The 23341-nt window shown below is 39.2% G+C and overlaps 1 protein-coding gene across 8 annotated transcripts in view; it reads right to left on the bottom strand.

Moving 5' to 3' along the window:
- Positions 1-23341, bottom strand: part of dlgap4b (discs, large (Drosophila) homolog-associated protein 4b) — a 153987-nt gene that overhangs the window by 91599 nt on the left and 39047 nt on the right. For all 8 annotated transcript variants that reach the window (XM_086291859.1, XM_086291861.1, XM_086291865.1 and 5 more), the window contains exon 2: positions 22092-22158. The gene's annotated coding sequence lies outside the window, so the exon portion shown is untranslated. The remainder of the gene's footprint in view (positions 1-22091; positions 22159-23341) is intronic.

Consider the following 23341-nt stretch of genomic DNA (forward strand, 5'->3'; position numbering starts at 1 on the left):
GACAGTGCAGCCTAGGCGGAGTAGTCGAACACAGATTCACTGAGCGCTCAACACAGACAGCATCGTCAGAAGGAAAATTGATAAAATAAATTACAAATGTTGTATTGTTCGATACATATGCGTACCGAACCGAAAGCACTGTATCGAACGGTTCAATATCGATACGAATATCGTTGCACCCCTAATATATATATATATATATATATATAAACACCCAGCACGCCCCTGCGGGCGGTTTATCCTTCAAGCTCGGGTCCTCTACCAGAGGCCTGGGAGCTTGAGGGTCCTGCGCAGTATCTTAGCTGTTCCCAGGACTGCGCTCTTCTGGACAGAGATCTCCGATGTTGTTCCCGGGATCTGCTGGAGCCACTCGCCTATCTTGGGAGTCACCGCACCTAGTGCTCCGATTACCACGGGGACCACCGTTACCTTCACCCTCCACATCCTCTCGAGCTCTTCTCTGAGCCCTTGGTATTTCTCCAGCTTCTCGTGTTCCTTCTTCCTGATATTGCTGTCATTCGGAACCGCTACATCGATCACTACGGCCGTCTTCTTCTGTTTGTCTACCACCACTATGTCCGGTTGGTTAGCCGCCACCATTTTGTCTGTCTGTATCTGGAAGTCCCACAGGATCTAGATAGAGACGGATAGCATAATGGATAGCAGCTGGATAGTGTAGTGGTTAGACTACACGCCTTTGGAGCGGAGGATCGCAAGTTCAATTCTGTATCCAGTAAGGGTCCTAAGGCTAGACGCCCCATGCTAAGCGAGCCTACCGCAGACATGAGCGAGACAGATAAACAAGAAGGCATGTCGGCTCGGACATCGCCCGGATCAACAAGGTCCATATCAGGTGTTGAGGAACCAGGGCACCCTGACGAGAAGTGGGCTACTGGAACAAGAAGGCATCGGTGGGCAAGAGATGAATATGAATATGTGCGTGTGTGTCTTTCATACTCCCTGTCTCACCCAGTTACTCCACCTTCTCCAATGCCAGTGTCAAACACTACTTTCTCACTAACACATGTTCACTTTTTCCAAATACTACTACTGAAGTATTTGGAAATATTAAATACAAAGAGTATGATCAGTTTTAACTGGTTACATAACACTAAACAAATTAGGAATCATGAAAAGACACATGGAAGTATTACATCTCAAGATAAATAAGTTTTTATTTGCTGCACATTAAAATACATGTTATATAATTTTGAATTACTTATGCTTTGGCTTTTAAATCTAATCTACTACACTTTACACATCACTACACAGTCTGAGTTCAATATTTCTTTGGCTACTGTGCATGTGTTAATATGCATAGGAGGAGACTCTCTCTCTCTCTCACACACACACACACACACACACACACACACACACACACACACACACAAACACGCACGCGCACACACACACACAACTGTAATACTTCATTTATGGAGCAATAAGCTCAACGAATGATGAGCATTCTGTAAATAACACTTAATATCTTGAGGGAACTTCAGACAGTTTTCTTATTCATACAGATTTCCTTCTCTCAGAAAAATAAACAAATAAATAAATAAAAAGAAAGAAAAAAAATCTGTTCCAGTGGTGGGAATAAATAGGTCTGATCCTGCTTGAGGCTGTCCTTTAATTTTCCACTTCATATCGTAAGTCGAGCTGTGGAACTATGACTAACAACCATGCTATCCTGTCACAATATAATCCAGTGGCACCTGGATTAAAAAAAAATAAAAAAAAGATTGACCAGGACAATTGGTGCTTTGCCTGAGTGCTGCCATTTATCAGCACAGGTCCTCACTTAATGTTTGTTTAATGACAGCAGAGCTGCACAGAATCCTTGTTTTTCTGAAGCAGTTTTGAGAGTCTGTAAGACGGGATGTCAATAGGTGACTCACTGTCACAATCAAATGTTTTCTCCTAATGAGGCTATTATTACACCGATTCAAGAGGAGTATGACTTTGTATACTGCTCTGATCCTGCTGGTTCATTAATAAACTACTATAGGTCATGGCCAGCCTGACAATTCACAGGTGAGAAGAACATCATTACCAGGGGTAGAAGAAGCATTCAGCAAGGTAGAAATAAGCAGAATGACCCCTGCTCTGAGAGAGCCGTGCAGTGTGGTCCAGCCTTTGGGGCAGACTGAAGCGTTTTGACGCGTCCTCCTCCACTACACAGGCAGCATGTCAGACCTGACAGGATTGGTTTCTTTATCGCCGCCCACCAAGACTTAATGCAACACATTAAAAATGCTAAGTAGAACTGAATATGTCACCTATTACTACACAGACTTTATTAGTGCTTTTTAATGTAAATCACAGAGGCATTGGGAGATTCCTTTGAAGAGTGGAAACATAAGTGTGTCACTGCCAGAGGCTTTAGAGGTGCTCAGCACGGACAAATCCACAGAAATAAAGCTTAGTCATCTCTGACTCCGAGCTCTCTGTTCGCTGGTGTGAGATTGCTGACTTCCTCCTCTTTCTCCTTTTAAAATCTGTCCGTCTGCTTCTTAATTGCTACAGTATTTCACTTTAACCTGATGATATCTTACTTTCAACTTTCCATCCCCTGGTTGTGCTTAAAAAAGGCCTCCTCCACTCTCTGTTGTTCTGAACTCCTTTCTATCCTTTCATCCCCAGCTGCCCTCTTTCCTGTCTTTCTCCCTGCGTGGCTGCTGAAAGCTCTTTAAAGATGCCCAGGGGCTTAACCACTTTGACATATTACATGAGCCTGTCTCACTCAAACCAATCCCAAGCTAATTGAGAAGCTTACGTCTTTGCTATAGCAGCTAAGAGGAGGAGGCGAGTGTAGACAGACACTCGGTTCATTCTTGCTCTGTTTTTAACTATTAAATGGATGGACTTGTAAATAAGACAGAGGTTTTTTTAATCACATATGTCCACTATTTAACTAAATCCTTCAATTAAATATTCAACTTGGCATGTAGATTAAATATCCTACTCAGTTTTTTAGAGCTTTTTAAGACAAATAGCCTGCAAGATTTGCTGCACACCTTTAACAATGTAATTATTTGCAGCAAACATTGTTAGTGCAAAGCCTGAATACTGTCTTCATTTGCATCGTAGGTAGTGCATATGTTGCTCTGCAGTAACACATTGCTCCAACAGCAGTTTGATCTTGACAACTGAAGTTTGAAGAAAACACATCTTCTTGAATCAATCCTTGTGATTAGCTTAACGGTTTGAAACACATTCCTGTTTGTAATTACTGGTATATTCAAGCAGGGGGAGACAGGAAAAACATGGAGAAGGATAATGATTACAGTCTTTTTCAGGTACTCATAGTTACTTCATAGACTCAATATGTGTCACAGTTTCTTGCATAGAGCTGTCAGTTTAAACACGGTACCTGCTCACCGTCTTTAGTTGATGAAACTTTGACGTTGATGTTATTAGAAATCTTTAGTCAAGTTTGCAATAGTTGTTGTTTGTGTGATTGCATTACATTTTTTATCAATGTTATTTTTATGTTATTAACCCTTGCATGCATGAATTATGACAACCTCAATCAGGATTTTTATTCATCTTTAGGCATGAAAAGATAAATAAAAATAAAAAAGATGAATAAAGATGCTAAAAAAAATCCTGATTGAGGTTGTCATAATTCATGCATGACAGGGTTAAATAACAATAATTACAATGAAACACGTCATACATCTATAGTAACATTAAACGACCAGCCCTTGACTAGCAAACAGCCTTTGACTAGCTTTCCACTGTAGTGACTATGACCATATATATATATTAGTGCTGTCAGTGTTAATCTCGTTAAAATGGCGTTAATGCAAATCGTGGCAAATCTCCGTTAGTGAGTTTGCGCGGATCACCCCGTGCGTGGGGCTGCACGGCGCTAACGTGTTAACAAGCTAATTGCGCTAACTCGCTAACGGAGATTTGCCGTGTTAATGCAGTAATGGCGTTAACGTCCTTTTAACGAGATTAATGCTGACAGGACTAATATACATGCAGAGCACTTCCAGCTTAAAATATCACGTTGACGCGAAGCATACGTTAGTCTGGGATGTCTGTTACAAGCTTAAATATAAAGTAAAAAAAAATGTAATTGCAAGCAGGCTATTGATCAAGTAATTGCGATTAATCGCGATTAATTATAGAAAATTGTACGATTAATTAGTTTTTCTTTATCTATTGACAGCACTAACACACACACACACACACACAGATATATATATATATATATATATATATATATATATATATATATATATATATGAGACTGCCCTTCTACATACTGACTTGCTTAAATTATTTATTAGCGTAAGAGCTTCAATATCAACTTGTAGTGCGTGTCACCTAATTTGTGCCCCACTTCCTTGTCCCAAATGCACATTGCTCTATTTAGTACATCAGTGCTTCTACCCCTTTTTATGGATTTCGACATTAAATAAATCAACTCAACTATCACTCAAAGAGAGCACTGCAGCCCTGACTCACTATGAAAGTTTTGGTACAAGAAACTTTAGAAAAAAAAGAGAAGAAAGACAAAGAAAAGCGCTGCACTTTGGTAGTAGTGTCCAAAGAACGTTGGGTTTCAGTTGACCTGTCAGCTCAGTTTGACTTAGACATTTGTTCAACAGCTTCATGCACTGGGAAAAATGCTTTCTGGAACCAAAGGCAAGGACATAGCAGGGACTGAATGGGAGAAGAACAAAACAAAAATAAAATCAGATATAAACATGCATACATAAGTACTTGAAGATGGTATGTAAGCTATGGTAAGCTCGCCTTTCTTCTTTCTTTCTTTCAACCTTGATGTGATGACTTCTGCAAAGCTTTTTTTTTTACTTAAAAAAAGCACTTGACTCATATTTCCCAGACTGCTTGTCCTCCTCTCACATTTAATATGACTGTGTGGCTGTCACACAGAATGTGATAGCACCACTTCCTGTGCCAAGTACACAGTGTATCTCTGGTGGGGGTGGGTGGGGTGACTGTAGAATGCAGGGAAGTGTCTCATCCTGGCACCCACGCTGATCAGGTCCACGTTCACAATGGCTGTCGCCCAATGAAATCCAAAGATTAAGAGCGAATTACAACAAAGTCTTAGCGAGATCTCATCCCCAAATAAATTTGACGGTGGACTGAAAATAGCACTGAGCGTGTGCAAATGTGTCAGCTCTTTTCTTTGTTAACATTGTTATATTTGGACTTCAGTGAAGCTGAAAATCAGAGAATACAAATTCACACTAAATCCAAACCATTTAAAGCGTTTAGCTACATCTGTTATTTTTCCTCAGCATTCTGTCCAGCTAGACCCTGACCATGTGGTGCTCAATCTAAACAGCCCAATGACTCACATCCGTCAAACCACACTCCTTCTTCGCCAAAAGACTATCAAGCAGTTGGAGGGAATGTGGTTTCTTTCTTAATATTACATTTTTTAGATGGGTAAAAAGCACTGCTTTCCCATCCAGCTTCAAATCGCGTAAACACTGGAAGTGTTTTGCAGCAATGGTTAAACCGGAGACTATAAAAAGTAAATGATATTTGTTGATAACCACTGGTGATGGTGGGCAGGAACCACGATAAACTTTCAGGCGAGCAACGAATTGGTTGACATAAGACCTGCTAGTAAGAGCAGGGGTGTCAAACACAGAGCCAGGGAGCCAGAATCAGCCTTGCAAAGATTCAGCTGTACACTGGACAGTTTTAGAGAATGTGAAGCAATCTGTAGATTTTGGACTTTTAAATGTGTTTTCATATGTTTTACAGCTTTTCTTAAAGAAACATCTCACTCAGTATTGAACTAACAAATGAAGAATTAAATGACAGATTTTTTTTTTAAAGAATATCAACAATAACAATAAATAAATAAAAATACATATGTAAATTACCTTTTTGCTTTATAATTACCAGACAATCTCAGCAATGTTTCCCAGAACCTTTTCTTTAACTCAGACATTTATTTCATGCTTTCCTTCATGCTTATCGTACAGAATAATACTGGGGGCCACCAGTGCTACCCCTGGGCCTCACATAGTAGATGCACCTATGGTTATCAAATTTACAAACTTGGGTGTTCTTGCTGCCCGCCTGGCCAGCAGGGTGACGACAATACCCCGTCAGCCTTTTAGAGCTGAGAGGTGAAAATGTACTTTTCTTTTTCTTATATTGAGATAGCTCAGGAATTTAATGGGTAGTTAAACATTTTTACACCAACAAAAAAGAGGAGTTTCATTGGTTCAGGCCAATCAGTGTGGTCTGTATGGGGCCCTTGATGTAAAACGAGCCCGACAACACTGCATCAGAGGGTCACCTAGGCAACCAGAGGCTGGAATGTGACCAGTGACCAGGAGGCAGCTTCAAATCGATGTACAACGAGTGAATCGCTTCCAGTGTGGATCCAGCTTTAAACTTGTAAACTAATTAATCTAATTTTCATATATATGAGCGAAAATTAGGTCAAATAGTGAAAAGTCAACAAAATCACTTTTTATTGTTAATACATTTGTGTCATGGAGTGGATCTCGGAGCTGCTGTTATGCACGCACTAAAAGTCATATCTATCACCCTTCCTGGCTCAGCCAATTTCCTAGACTGCTACCAGTCAGCCAGAGGACCTCAGGCTTGCTAGCCTCTGGCATGCCAGGCATACCATCAGAACATTTTGCTGCCACTTGGTTAATAAGTGATTGGACACTCACTGGTCTGTCCACTTGCGTTCAAATGAAATATAATAAACGTAGTCAAAAACGAAAGCTGTCGTGTTAACATGGACATTAAACTGAAGTATCTTCTAGGACCGTTAAATGCCATCACATTCCTGAGCGTGTAACTACACGCATACAAGTTCACAGGCTGCTGTGACAATGATGCATATTCATAGACTAAAACCTAAAGGCCAAAGCACTTGAAGCAACAAACACACTGGCTTTTGAAAATAAAATATAAGCTACAAGTATTTAATTATGACAAATTAATATTTTCAGCTATGGTCTGGAAGATAAGGAGACTAAGAAGAAAAAGAGGCTTACCTTTGTGAGAGTTTTGTGATATTTACAGCCTCAAAGACACAGAGTCAACCTAAGTGCAAGTTTGTGTGTGTTTCTGTGGCAATTCTATTTTTGCTATTCTTTTCTTCAGGGTTGGACACCCGCCTCAGGCCTATACGGTGCATTTGGCAGCATTAGATATGTCTTACACTATTACTGTAGCGTGAGTGGAAGCTAACCCACAATAAAAAGATTTACTAAAAAAAAAAAAAGGGCTTTATGGTGTGTGTAAAATCTGTTATCCAGCTATTTGCTGTTTTTTATTTACTTTCCTTGTTGTAAGGAAGATAAACAGATGTGGGCATCTTCGCAGACATGAGTGACAGCCCCCTCCTGCCGTCTGCTCCAGGCTTCAGTCCTGTTCTTTTTTTTCTTTTCGCCGGGCCAGATGGGATGCTCAACTTACACACAATCCACAAACACACACAGAAGCATACACAAACACAGACATCCAAGTACCAGATGTGCTCCTCCACTCCCTCGCATCAGACCTCCAGAGGTCATGGTCAATTGTGGCTCAGAAAAGAGGAAAACAAACAAACAAGTAAGAAATGCCACACTCAAGACACACGCTAAAAATAATATCTACTGCTCTGTTGATCATCCACCATGTTTTCACCGTTTTCAGCTAACCATCCCTGCCTGCAGTGGTAGTTTAAAACGTTAAGCCAGACACGGTCACGTGTCACATCTCAGGAAAGGCTCAAAGAATGCTATGCTAATGAGCCTGCTTACTGACGGGGTGGGACACGAGGCAAAAGACAGGTTGATCACAGATGGAGGAAGCAGTTACATAAGGTGGGAAGACACTAGCAGAAAAAGAGTGAGAAAAACAAAGTGTGAGAGAGAAGCACTGAGGATGATGACATAATTATAGTTAATTTCAAATGATAAAGGTGGAAAGAGAAACATGGGAGTGACTGAGATGGTGAGCATACAGTACAGCAACCCCCTCTGTTAAAGCTGGCTGCAGCTGGCAATATCATAATATGCAGTCTGTGTGTGTGTCTGTGTGACACAAAGAGGAAAAAAATGAGCTCTTAGTAGGATGATCTGGACAGGAGTGTTTTACTAAAGCTTCGCACATAGCTTGACATTCTGACATCCTGCAGCGACGTGTTGATGATGCCAAAGCTCTCGCTGCATCCGGTTGATGTGGCCTTAATCTCGTCTTCTCCCATCCCTCTAGTGTCTGTTTTCGATTTGCATGCATTAGTCTTTATTTGAAGACAACCTTAAAGCAGAAACCAAAGCACAGCCACACAGTTCTCTTGCTAAACGTGTTTGTTGATTATATTTGCCGAAGAGCATTAATGCAGTTCAATCTGGTGCAAAGTAAAATATTAGCTGGGCACTCGTGATAAGTTTATGGTGCAAGCCGGCTCTTCATTATTTAAATAAGCTTCCCAGAAGTGACATGTTGATAATGCTAAAGTTAGCACTGCGTGGCAGCTGTTGGAGCTTAATATAAATCCTTTTTTTTCCCCTTCTAGTGGATTAATAGTGCATGGCCTCTTAAAAAGGTTTATGCAGTTAGATTCTCAGACTAGAGGCTGCCTCTATGTTCATGTTTAGGAAGAATGAGACATTTTTTTTCTTCCACAGAAGTGAACTGTTTCAGATCCAGACTTGGAAAATGCATCGCTGCTTCTGCTGTCTTGTTCAAGGGATCTGTCTATGGATTCAGAATCATTCCTATATAAAATGCCAGGCTTACATACCGCCATTTAATGTTCCAATAAAAGAAATGCCAAAAGTAAGTACAAGAGAACAACTTTCCATAGCTGAGACGTTACTACATTGCTATATATGGTAACTGGCAGCTTAGCCTACAAATGTGCATGAAATGTAGATTTAAAAAAAAGAAGCATGCAGAGCTGATTAGCATGACTTATTTTTTGAGAGATAAAGTCAGAAGTATAGGACGAACTAATATTCCACATAACTGGCCAAAAGATGACCTCAAGTCTGGACCATAAACCTGACAGACAGGTTCTGGCCAGAACTCAGGAAGGACTTTGCCTCAGAAAGCCATCGAACTATCAAAGCTGAAATGCAGCAATAAGAGAGTTGAAAAATGAGACTGTGTTTTAATTGTAAGACCTTGAAAAACCTCAGAAAAACATATTCTTGATGACTTTATCATCTACTGCAAGACCAAACAATTCAACAACAAAGAAGAAATCTTCTGTGTTATTTCCACAGCTCTATGTCTTTGTCTAGTTCACACACACACACACACACACACACACACACACACACACACACACACACACACACACACACACACACACACACAGGGTTACTTATTTAATGCACGGTCCAAAACCGCTAGCAGAAGAGCATCACAAAAGTACTGACCATGACTGGCTGGCTCTCTCTTCTCTATTAACCACTTACTCATAAATTATTTTGTCTTATCTTTTCAAGTTACCTACAACTAACCCACCTTATTAAGAGGCTATTTTACAAGTATTACTTCTATTTGTAGTTTTCACAAGAGCCCTCCAAGGTTCTGACACACCTCATTTAATGCTTTTACTACATATATTTTTTACTACTTTCTACATTGTAGATAATACTGAAGACATCAAATAGATGAAGCAAGATATATGGAAATATGTAGCAAAGAGAAAAAAGGTGTTTATATTTTAGATTCCTGAAACTAGACACTCTTTGCTTTGTTGACAGTGCTGCAAACCCTCAGCCTTCTATCAATGAGCTTCATGATGTAGTCACCCAAATGGTTGTCACTTCACAGGTGTGCCTTTTTGGGGCTCATTTTTGCAATTTCTTGCCTTCTTGATAGGGTTGGGACCATCAGTTGTGTTGTGCAGGTTGGTACACAGCTGACAGCCATATTTGACAACTGTTAGAATTCATATTATGGCAAGAACCAATCAGCTAAGTAATGACAGTCCATCATTACTTTAAGAACTGAAGAACTGAATTTCAAGACTGTTGGAAAACCATTTCAGGCAACTACCTCATGAAGCTCATTGAGAGAATGCCAAGAGTGTGCAAAACAGTAATGAAAGCAAAGGGTGGCGATTTGGAAGAATCTAAAATATAAAACATGTTTTGAGTTATTTCACACTTTTTTGTTCACTACATAATTCCATATGTGTTCATTTATAGTTTCGATCCCTTCAGTGAAAGAAAAAAGTCCATTGCGGCCACTTGTGCATTTAAACAACAACAACAAAAAAACAAAACAAAACTCAGATGTCATCTGCTGTTACTTCAAAAAAAGAAAGTTTTGCAATAGGCAAGTTGGCAAAAATGGGTAAAGTAACTTCTCATAAAAGCCTTTGATCAAGATGAGAAAATGGATAAACAAAGGCATGAATTTTGACATGAGTGGTTGGTAAAAGTCTTCTTGGGTGATATATAATAAAGACATCCAGATGAATAGTGTAAATTGTATTGGGTGTATGGTGGATGACGCTTGTAATACAAAATTTGAGATTAAAGTCGGACAATGACAGCTTGCAGGACTTCCTGAAAAGCAGCTCGTCTTCTCACAATATTTTGGCATCAACGAGTTGAGAGAAGGAATTGAAAAGCTAATCCAATGTGAAATATTACTAACACGTTACTTTTAATCAGTGCAGTCTTTCAATATTTCTCGTGACGAAAAATGGACTGCTTATCGTGCTGCAGGGTTATGATCCTGATCTTCTGCCTTTAGTCTGATCTATATGCTCCATTTTTAAGGTTAGCAGACCCATGTGAAATCTTAGTCCAAATATAAATTCGCTAAACGCATGGCAGATAGTTGTAGATGTTGAAACAAAGATCCACAAATAAGGCACAAATACCCTGTACTTACGCACATTTTGCTGCCAACAAGTCAGGTTTTTTCAGGAAACAATGAAACAAGTACATGTGGAATATGCAGGAAAAGTACAGGGTACTTACAGTGTACTTGTTTCATTCTTTCCTGCAATGCCCCTTATTCGCAGGCTGTTTTGTAAAGTTTTACCAGAGATATTTTTTAGCAAAATATTTCTAGCTAATATTTCTAGCTGGTGATTCTAAATTGCCCACAGGTATGAATGTGAGTGTGAATAGTTGTTTGTCTCTCTGTGTTAGCCCTGCAGCAGATTGGTGACTTGCCCAGGGTGTACCCCGCCTCTCGGCCTATGGTAGCAAGGAAAGGTAACCCTGATAAAGATAAAAGGAAGTGAATGGGTGGATGGATGGATATTTATAGCTACTACAATGGTGACTGTCACAGATTTATTAAAAAAAATAACTTTACTAACTGTTTGAAATAGATTTGACTCAAATAGGTTTCAGTGAAGACATCTACTAACTCAGTTTGATCAACGTACAAGGACCGCTGGCATGAATACGCTTCTTTGTGGAGAAAACAGTTCCTGTTTCGCCCCTAACTGTCAAAAATCACACAGTACAAGAAAGCTGTCAATCATCTACAAGGGGATGATAAATGACAAAAATAAAATGCAAGTTATAATTCAATAGTTGTGGTAGGGACATATCAAGCCTCATGTCTGGAGAGCACCACAGCAACAAGAGTCAAAGTAGTAAGAGCAGAAAGAGTCTGACACTTCAACCAAACTAATACAAGGAAGCTGCCCAGTGCTTTTTTCTGGAAGCTCCACAGGGGCATTTGGGACCACATGTATTTGCATATTCACACTCCTGCTGTTTAGGATACCAAAACACCTCCTCCATCTGACTTCTAACATCCTAATCTCACATTCTCAATGGCTTTCTAATGACCACTCCTTCTGCAAACATCTTAAGCTCACCACTTCCCACTGTTAATTGTTGCCTATATCCACGATGTCCCTATGTTCACTTCTCCAGGATGAGAGTGATACATGTACTGCACGGTCTCCATCTCTCCATTACTATACAGAACAAACTCCACTGCATGCATAGCCCATCTCTCACAGTTAATAAGAAGAAAAGCCTCTCTGAAAGGCTGTGGAGGTGAGAAGCCTACTGTTAAACGTTTTTGTAGTGAGCTGCTCTCCAGCAGAGCAGTAAAGCTTTGTCACTACAAAAACCACACAGTGAGTTTCCAGTGACATACAACACAGAACGAAAGAATGGGAAATGATGCACATCTGCTGCTGAAGATATATGTAAATGTAGAGATAAATATAGAGACAAATACTATGACTACTGATTTGGATAATTAAATCAACATCCACAAAAAAGGATTTAAAAAGGTAACAGTGGAAGGAGTGATGGCTTTTGCCGGGAAAAGAAGTTCACAGATGTGACCTAGTAAATACTGTATCTACTTTATCCAGCAGCAGTGCATCATCATCATCATTATTCTAATTTCATTCAGTTTATTCGATTGGATTCAATTTTATTTATACAGCACCAAATCACCACATCCAACAACCCCCCGAGGCAGCATTTGGTGAGGGTGGGAAAGAAAAACTCCCTTTTATAGTAAGAAACCTCTGGCAGGACAAGGCTTATAAAAATGGATCAGGCTCAGGGAGAGGCAGCCATCTGAATGTAGGTGAATGAAGAAGAAACAGTGCATCATGGGAAGCCCCCAGCATCCTAGGTTCAGTTCACCGGATCCAGCCCAAACTATAAGCTTTATCAAAAAGAAAAGTTTTAAGTCTAATCTTAAAAGTAGAGATATCCGGCTCCCTAATCCAAACTGGGAGCTGGTTCCACAGAAGACAGGCCTGAAAGCTGAAGGCTCTGCCTCCCATTCTACTTTTAAATATCCTAAGAGCCACAAGTAAGTCAGCAGTCTCAGAGGGAAACGCTCTACTGGGATGAGACGGTACTGTGAGGTCTTTAAGATTAGATGGGGCCTGATGAGTCAAGAAATCTGGAATCTTCTCTCGTCTCTTTTAGTGCTGACCAAATATTTTAAAAACAGCAAGTTATATCAGTTTGGGAGTCATCCGGTTGTCTTAATTAAATTAGAATAACTTGTTTTGACATTAGCTGTGTTACTTATAAAAATGCATCCTCTGTCCAATTAAAGAGCCCAGCAAACAAATGTCACTCTAGCTCCTGTTTAAATCACAGCTAAAACAAGCTACACTCTATAAGAGATCTTCAGGGGAGGATAACAAAGAATCAGTGTGAGGTTTCGCACTTTGAATTTTCCATACGGTCCAATTACTGCTTTAATTGAGGCCAGTCTTGTTAATTAGCAACATAAACTGGATTGTTGAAAAAATGAAGCACGAGTGTGGAGGAGATGAAAAGAGGCTGAGAGACGTGCAGAGAAAAAGAAAGAACACAAGGTGTCTGAAAGGTTGAAACTATAATTGGACTTGTAAACACACAAAAACATTGTTACCGTTGACACTGTCATTAAATCATCACATTGCTGGTTTTTGCTTTTGCTTATTATTATAAAGTATATTTGATTAAATAAGTGGCTGTAGAGCAAACACACTATCAGCATACAGACTGTTTGTCTATAAGCTCTCACTGTGCAATTCTGGGTGCAAAATCTCTTGGAAAAATGAAGGCTTGATTTCTGCAACCAAAACAGGAAGAGGATAATGCTTTTCTTTAACCTGGTGACAGGTTACCAACTAGTACCTGTCACCAGGTTAAAGTCAGGGATAATAGAAAATTTAGAATAACAATGGAAAAAGAGCCCTGTTGTGAAAGCAGACAAGGAAGGTGAAGAGGGAGGAACCAAAAGTAAAACAGGAATGAACCGTTGATGGCACCCACTGAATGGAGTGCTTCAGGACTTCCAGAGGTTCAAAAGTGACATTCAGTTGGTGCTGGCACCTCAGAAAATGGATAAAAACACTTTCATTGAGGTTTCCCGAGGAAAGGATCTGCTGTGAATGTGATGCAATAAATCTTTTGGTTAGAATTTATGCATTTTACCACACTGGTGAGAATAAAAGAACCAAAGAGCAAAGAGAAAATGGTGTTCATCCTAAGCCCATGACTGGACGACTGAATAATGATGGACTAAAACAGCCTTTGGAAACCACAGGAATATTTTAAATCAGTTGTGTATGACACTCAAATATATTAGAAGCAGTCATAGTTGACTCTCAAAAGCAGTGTTTGTCTATTATCACCGCATATTTTAAAAAAGATAAAAGCCTAATTAATGCCAGCCAAGCAAGCATCAAGTCAAACACCTCATAAGTGGTGCTTATTCAGTAGTGTGTATAAACCTCTATAAAAGTTTCTGTGATTTGAGCTAAAAATTAAATTAAACATAAAAAACCAGGCCTGTACCGTGCTGTACAACTAAAGCTTCCACTTTTCATTGAGTGATGCACGCATGCAGTGTTATTGTCACTGATAGCAGGATTACTGATCACTACATTGTGAAAGAGTCTGTGTGTTATCTTTGTATTCAACTCAAGTCAGAAGGGGACTTGAGTCGAATGCTAATGCCTTGCTCCCACAAAGCACAGCACCAGAAACTGGAGGCATTTTATTTGGCAGTACACAGGCGCTATAGTACACAAAGGGCCTTTTAGATTGGATTTAGAAGTAAAATGCCACAGTCAGACTAGGGAAAACAGAGGTTGGAGACTGGGGCACAACCGGAATTACTTCACATCTTGTTGCTTTGAAGATGAGGACCAGGTCTGCGACCACTCGCAGTCAGTTGGAATCTTCAAAGCATCTTTGGTGCATCGAGACGGCGATTAAACAACAACAACAACAACAACAACAAGCAACCTTGCTTTTACATACAGCCAGAGTTGGGCATCTGGTTGCAACAAAATGTGCGACTCTTATAAAGAGTTATGTCAGGAAGGGCATCCATCACCAAATTAATCATGCGGGTCATAAGAAATCTGGTTTCCATACTAGATCCATGAGGACCTGGGTTAACAACAACTGCTTCCTGGATGTATTAAAAGAGGACATGCAGAGGGTTGGTGTGACAGAGGAGGATGCTAGAGAGAAGGTGAGATGAAGGTCAATGATCTGCTGTTGGGACGCCTAAAGAAGACTCTTTGCTGGAGGGGTGGAGAGTAGCATTCAGGAGACTGTTTTTTCCTCTCCCAGCTGGTTTCATTTTCATGTCTTAACTTCACTTTCACTCACCGGGTACGGTCTGCACACCATGCCACAACCCAATTTTTCCTAGATGATCAATGTCATTTATGTCAGTGGCTTAATACACAGTACAGAAATGCCATGTCATCGTGTAGTGATATCATATTAGTAGATTTAGACAATATTTGATCCTAATAATACTGTAATGCAAAGCAATGTAAGGTGAAATAAAATAATCAAGAATATTGACCCATATCCTGCTCTATCCAGATAATAAAATATAGCTGATGTCAAACCAGTCAGCTTATCAAGTGGGTTTCCACCTGGCAGCATTTTAATCAGAATATAGTTCAGGGCAGTGAAGCTGATGCTGCCAGCTGGGTGGTTTCAATGCGTCTGTGACCTAGCCTGACACAAAGGTGATAAACAGGGTCAAATTTTACGCATCATGTTGTCATCCTCAATTCACATCAGAGTGATTTGTTGTTGTTTTTTTCTCTCAGAACACTATTTGATATCAAATTGGGAAAAAAGGGGAAAAAACCCTCCTTGTCTGCTCATCTCCTCATCCAGCGATCCCTACCAAATGAGCAGCTCACTGAGGTTCAGTCTATTAATCTTGTCAAATGGATTCAGAGAGCAAGGATATTATAGACAGACATCAGCTCAGGACAGGGGACCAGATGGCTTTGCAAAATGGAGAGAACAATAAAAAGAGGAAAAAGGAGAGAAACTGAGTGCAAAAAGCACCCCATAAAAGTGCAGAATGGGAAGGGATAACATTTTTCAGGAGTGAGACATCATGGAGAGACATTCACATGGATGAAGGAGTCAGTGAAAATGACAGGCTATGGCTCCTGCTGTCACTGGCTCTCAGATGTTAAGTCATAGTGCTTTCCTTGACAACTTTCTGTCATTACATGCGGCAGAAATACAGATCCCTGTTGAATTATGCATGGGTGGGGGTAAGATAAAGACTAAGTCAGGTATCAAGACAAAAGCGGCAACACATGTATGTGAAGAAGAAAAAACCCACACAGGGAATCACAGAAGGACAGATGACCTCAGCTCTGTTACTTTATTGATACATTGCTGCGGTCATCTTTCAGGCAAAAGAAGGCCCTTGATGTGACACACAGTCCAAGCTTAAACTTCAATGTAAAATATAACCTGTCTTCCATGACTGCACTCCTCGGTGGTGATAAAAATAACAGGCAGAGCAGCCATACGGTGGGATAATCTACAAAAGTCTCCAAGTGTGGCAGATAAGACAGAGCTTATAAATAAATTACTTGGGTGAAAAAATTACCTTAAGATGAGAACTTTATCTGGGACTTTGATATTAATTCCATATAGAATGAGGATGTAAGAATACAAAGGATCTGATGTAATTTACAGGATCAGGTGATGCACCTGAAATGAATGTTTCATTTCACGCCACAGGGATTAAAACCTATTAATTACTTGTATTATAAACCTATTATTTGCATTAAGTATTCTTTAATAATCTGTAGATGCACAGTTGCCCTACATTAGGTTCTCATAGTAATCATTTGGACATTTCAGAGACCTTTTCTCAGTTACATGCTAACAATAGTAAATGTTTCTTTAATACATTAAAATAATATTAATAGAGGCTCGGCATGTCTATTTAAACATACTTTTTTTCTTCAAATGTTAACTGAAATGAGATCACACATGAGAAACTGAAGCATCCATCACTGTCACAGTAATTAGGTTACATCATTCATATCATAGAGGTTTTTAAGGGAACCATTAATTGGAAGTGAGGTTATTAAAATAGAACTCATGGGTTAATAATAGGCACATTTACCCAGATATTAATTTCTCATCTCACAAAATAACCAAATGAGAATAATGAGTAAAAAGAATAGCAGAATAAAACCATTGCTATTAAACGTATTTCTATTTTTGGTGATTTCCATTTTTAGGCAGAGCTGTCTGTGAGATATAAAAGCTGGTGGTGGTTCATGATGGCAAACAGTGAAACAGACTAGGGCTGGGCTATATCATACCATTCACGGTAATACCGGTGTAATTTTGGGCAACGATAGGAAAATGACATATCGCGATAGAATATGGGTAAAACACGCATGCGCAGTGCCTTCGTTTACATACGCACATGGCGGCGACGCAGAATGAGAAGAGCGAAAGTGGATCGTTAAATGAAACAGATGAACCATAATTGGTTTGTAAAAATGCTGGAACTTCAGTGGTGTGGAACTGGTTAGGCTTTCGTCCGTCAGATACACAACAAAGCACTATTTTTGGTAGCGCATGCTAGCAGGCCGTCGTTATTACCGTTATTATACAGCACACTTAAAATCAATCCTTTGATTTTTCTGAAAATCGACAGTGCCCTTTATAATCCCGTGTGCCTTATGTATGAATTCTGGTTGTGTTTACTGACCTCGAAACGATTTTATGTACATGGCGCTCGAAAATCTGTCAAATGTTTTAGTGCGACTTTGCTAAGCTACGAAGCCGCACCACATGATGGATTGTCGGAGCATTACGGCTATATTAGGCAGGCGCCTCGTGGAGTGATACGTACTGCGCTTCAACATAATATTACTGTATTGTGTCCCATATGGAAAAGATATATATAAATCTTATAAAGTTTGTACCTGTCTTGTGTGAAACTTGTATGAAAAGCATATAAGAGTGAAAACAGATATAAGATCCCTTGAAAAATTATATAATGAAACTTGTATGTTTTGGATACTTACTAAAACAATGTATGAAATTAATGAGAAAGTGGCCACTTTCATGAGTAATCACATATAAGTTTTTACTATTTCTTTTCCAACCTCTTTTTAAGTTTTGTGGATATTATACATGGTTATGCTCAGGGTATGTCTGCCAATTTCCACTGGAAATGCCTTTTGGTTAAACTGTCAGCAAGGAATTTGCACTGTTACATTTTTATATAACTTTAATGCACATAAAAAAGCAGCTGCTTGTTTAAGTGAAAATACATAGATGGGGTATTTTGCACTAATAAAGTTGTGGAGTTGTAAAGTATTTTGTCTAGTGTCAATTATATCGTCAGTTATATCGTTATCGCAAATTTTCAAATGTATATCGTGATAAATATTTTTGGTCATATCGCCCTGCTCTAAAACAGACACAACTATATCTAGCGAAAGGGTAATCAGGGATAGGCACAAGCTAGTGATTCGTGCAGAAGTTGTCAAACAAGTAGTCCAGAGTAAGAGAGACTCTCTGTGCTGCCCAGACGTTTTTTTACAGAGACATTAGCAAAAGGGAAAGAGACAGACTGAAGTTTACAACGTGTATGTACTTTCATTAATTGTATCATGACCGCTTAGGTTTGACAATACTGCATGCAGGCAATGGCAGGTCAGCTAATCATCAGGAGTGGTTTATTAACATTGTGTCAAAAAAAAAAAATCTATTCAAACCCCCACATAGGTTGATTTTGGGAAAAAAGGTTAAAAATAAGAAAGAAGACACTGAGAGGGAGGGAGAGAGGCAGAGAGACAGAAATGAAAAGGCAGAAGCTTTAAAAGCTTTGGGAAGGATTTGTATCCAATAAGCCATGGTGAGGATTAAACCATGTTAATGCAACACAACACATGCCTACACAAACTGGACACAGTGCACACAGCACTCTCGCTCAACACACACATACACACACGCACAAAGACTAAATCTATTATATTAATGTAAATTTTATAATAAAAAAATGATGCAAACATCTAATGACTCACTGTACAGGGATAGTTCCCAGTGATTATTAAAACAAGCGAAGCTGTGCCTTTTATCGTGTCAGCAATACTTCTGTTCGTTTGGCCGAAGTAGACTCAGCATTCTAAAAACAAGTTGTATGAAATCACCTTGTGTGAGGCGATGTACTGCAACTCCATTAAAGCCAATCCATATGCAAATTAATGGAACAAAGTGTTCTCATGAGACACAAAATCCCCTGCAGGACTGCAACCTTGGCTTAGGGCTCCTGTATACAGCTGAGAGGCACATAATTTTCTCCACCATTATCTACAATGCTGTGTAATTAGTTTAAGTTTAGAACAACAAAAGAAATATATTAGAAGATCTTAGAGTGGGCGGAAGATATTCCTGGCCACACATTAGAATACAGTGTCTGTTTTGTCTTGAATAAGAAAGTTGTAAAGGTTGTCAGCGTGTCAGTTGCTTCTGACAGATCAGTACAGCGCTTAATAAAAACAGAAACAGAAATAAAAACAGAAAATTGAAACCAAGTCTGATCAAAGTAATCGATTGCAGGCTGAAAGCAGGCTGTCTTTTATGCAGTGAGGCCCAGTTTCAAGATGTGAAGAAACCAACTAAACACGCCATAATCCCTATTTCAACATTGATGCTCTACAGTGTGTTTCCCTGAAAAAAGAACACAAGGAAAATCTGAGCATGTTTACTGTGCGCTCAGTTCAGTTTAACAGGGCAAATATTTGATGGAGTTACATACAGTTGCTTCTCCTGGATAATCGCAAACAGCTCTGCCCTTTTAGTTTTACATAAACAATCCTGAATAAATGCATTCACTTTATCTTTGCAGACAGCATCCACACGATTAACATATGCATTTATGACAATAACCATTTGAATTCCAAATGTGTGAGTGTTCGATTGTTCACTGTCACCAATTAAATTCACATAATGGACAAAATAAAATTTTGCATGTAGTGATTTTATGTATCTAATTAGCACTAATATGAAATGCAGTATTATATATGATGGTGCTTCTTACAGCCGTTGATTAACACAATATTAACAGCAAACAAAAGTGCAGCGTATAATGTTTGTGTGATTAATAAACAGCAATACTGGATCAAATCCTAAGAGGATACTAAATGGTGAGTAGAGAGGCACTTTACATGTCTTACTATGTTAATGAAAACAGGGGAATTATGTAAATTATTGAGACAAAGCACATCTGTTAACTAAGAAGAGGCTGATTTTTGTAAAGTCAAATATAACAGGCATATCTTGTTTTTCTCTCTGCTAACGCACATTGTTCATGTGCTTTAAATCCATTTAAGAATGTGAGGTGAGTCATTCTAGTTTGAAATGTGCGAGGGCATCATTAGAAAGCGTGTGTTGGAAAAATGCTGACATTTTAGTGGTCTGAGTTTTGTCTTATGTTCGCCAACACGACCAAACAGCGATCTCCAAAAACCTGCATTTTTGATGGTACAGAGCAGAATTACTGCCTTTGGAATTGACAGCATTAGTGTTGAAAGGTTTTAGAGCAATATGCTCCTAACCAGAGGATGTTTTTTCAGGTAAGATCTTGCACATTTCATCAAGACAATGCTAAGTGCATACTGCATCTATTACAGCAGCATAGCCTGCAAGCAGCACCTTTTGTCAACTAAAAACATTTGGACCATCACGAAATGAAAAATACAGCAAAGAAGGCCCCGGACTGTTAATCTGCTCGAATCCTATATCGGACTTGAATAGGACAACATTTCTCTCCTAAATGTCCAGCAACTAAACTCCTTAGTTCCCAGATGTTTGCAGACTTTTGTTAAATACAGAGAAGATGCTACACCGTGGTAAACATAGCCCTGTCCCAACTTTGCTCTTTGCATGTGTTGCTCTCATCAAATTCAAAATGAGCAAACATTTATCTTCAAATTAAACATTTTCTCAGTTTAAACATTTGATTTTCTATTGTGAATAAAATATGAACGTGTGAGATTTGAGACTCTCGCCCTATGGCAGCTGAGATAGGCTTCAGCCCCCCACGACACTGAATTAGACAAACAGAATGAATGGATTGATGGATGGATAGAGATATACAAATTATTGCAGTCTTGTTTACATTTTACACAGCTTCTCAACTCTTCTGGTATTGGAGTTGTATGATTCCTCCCTTCAGTGTACTTTTCTTAGGCAACATTGATTCAATGCAGTCAGTACAATACAGGGGGCAGTATGTGTTCAAACATTTATCAAAGATCTTTTTGTTCGTAAGACTGCAAAAGAGTTAGGCTTTTAAACTTGTCACCTTTGATGTTTCAGCATGCCCCAATGAATGGGCCACTGTTGTGTGTGTTTGTGTTGCAACTCAGTGAAGCAAAAGAAAAAAGAAATCACTAATGCAGGAACTGCAGGAAGGGTATTGATTTGTGTCTTTGAGTACAAAAACTAAGGAGCTACATTTAATGACGCTGCAAAGTTAGCAAAATACACATTCACAGGGCATTCAAGCACATTTTCTTATTCTCTGTTGGCACGTTCAAAAGAATAAAAAACATAATCTATCTGCTTTCTTTCACATTTGAACTGACTATGAAATCCAGCATCATTCTTAATCTCTCTATGTATCTAATCATACACAAATTCTTCCTTTGCTAGCAGAATAAAGACGTTCAGGTACCTCCCCATGGTTGTTTGGTGGAGTTTTCTCCTATAGATAGCACTGCAGAAGAGATTTGTGCTCAGACTGAAATTAATCCAGTGTGAAATCATCAGTCCAGTCAGTGCTGTACCTCAGGGAAGCCCTGCAAGAGCGAGGGTAGCCATGATGCTGTGCACCACAGCTACGTTCCATCAATGCTTGCTGCTCGCGGGCAACACTGTACAAGCATCTAAATGACAAAACATGTCTGTTCATGTTCATCCAACACTAGCATACTTACTGTACTCGTGTTACATTCAAATGATTTAAAATCAAATACTCTGACATTTCTATTCTGATCGGGTTTTAGCCTCAGCAACCACACACCCTCTGAGATTTATTATTCTCGGCAAAGGACAACAAGTTCTGCCTCCCACAGCCTTCAGGATCTATGAGTCTAGGCAAGGTCAAGGCGTGCTGTCTTTATGGAGCTCTTTATGAGCCAGTTCTCCTGGTGGTTAAGCGGCTTTCATGTATTCAACAACAGCAACCAGACAGCGAACATCACATTAGTACTGCACTTATATTGTTCCTGGCAATAAGATGCTAAAATAGGCAATAGATGAAGACGGAACATCAAAGTGGTGATGGGGTGGAGGGAAAAAGAAGTAGATCTACTGTACCTCACTGGGGCGGCCAAAGAGCTTGTTTTTGAGGTCAGTGAAGAGCTGGCTCATAGAGGAAGAAATCCTGTAAAAATAAAGATGCCTTATCAACTTCAGGGATTATAACAGACTGTGTCATTTTAATTTATAGTATGATGAAAATGAAGTTACGAGCCAAGTCCTCTAAGACTCTGTCAGACTTTCGCTAGACAGCTTAACTTTGACTTGCAGAAGTGAGCATTATTATTGCCCTTTCTTCATGTTTTTCATTCTCTTCAATATTGCTTATTGTGTTCCATTCATTTAGAAATTCAATAAGTCTTTGAAGATAAGAAAACATCACATCTTAAGAGATAAAATATTTTAATTAAAAACCCAAGATTAGATTAGGAAAATGCTTCTGGAGGCAATAAATCTGCAGGAACTAGAACAGGAGAAATATTTTTCTGCTTATGCAATATGCCTTCAACAAATTGCTCACTAAAATTATAAAGCAGTAATTTGACTATGTACATCAATTACAAGAAGCTCTTTTTCTTTTTTTGAATTCCTGCAACAGAAAACGCTTTAAACAATTCAGCTTTACTCTGTGCTGCGACAGTCATACAGAAATTTAAAAGCCAAATATTTTTTAAAAAGGCACTAAATATAGACTGCTGTGTCACTGCTGCTTTTCTTTTTTTCTTCTGAAAGATAGGTTGAAGTTGTCAAAAAATGTGAGACATCTTTCAAAACAGTTTGTTACGTGAGCACATCAGGAGAGAATAAAGAATTTCTCACTCTTTGTTAGTATTTGCGTACATTTAGGCAAATAACTAGGCATAATTGTAATAATGTGTATGCATCTGCTACCAAAGCAGAGTCAAAAATGTTTCTGACATTTTCACAGTCCATCTAATTGTCACGGCTGTGAGCCACGAGTCCAAGTATTGTCAAATGTATTTAGAGAGCTTGAGTGCAATAAAGAAACAACTGTGAACATGGAGGGACTTCCTCGGATAAACATTTTACAGAGGAAACAGCAGTGTCACGGAAGAGGAATAAGGATATGTGGTGGCCCAGCGAGGAAAAGATAACAAAATACAGGAAGAAGCAGTGGATGTAAGCTCTTTTCTGATTCCCGAGGGGGAATATTTGGTGTGAGTTCAGTGACAATTTGTGAAAATGGAGTGACGGAGTGTTCCCTGATCTGCTGGCCTGGCTTTTTCAGGGACATTCACACAGGAAGTGATTCACTCATGCTTTGTTGCTGTATTGCAGACCGCCTG

The sequence above is a fragment of the Aulonocara sp. 'chitande type north' Nkhata Bay genome, linkage group LG5 (assembly GCF_057382095.1).
Source record: "Aulonocara sp. 'chitande type north' Nkhata Bay isolate Kocher_YH1m ecotype deep benthic linkage group LG5, A_spYH_male_GT1.1, whole genome shotgun sequence".
NCBI classification, from domain to species: domain Eukaryota; kingdom Metazoa; phylum Chordata; class Actinopteri; order Cichliformes; family Cichlidae; genus Aulonocara; species Aulonocara sp. 'chitande type north' Nkhata Bay.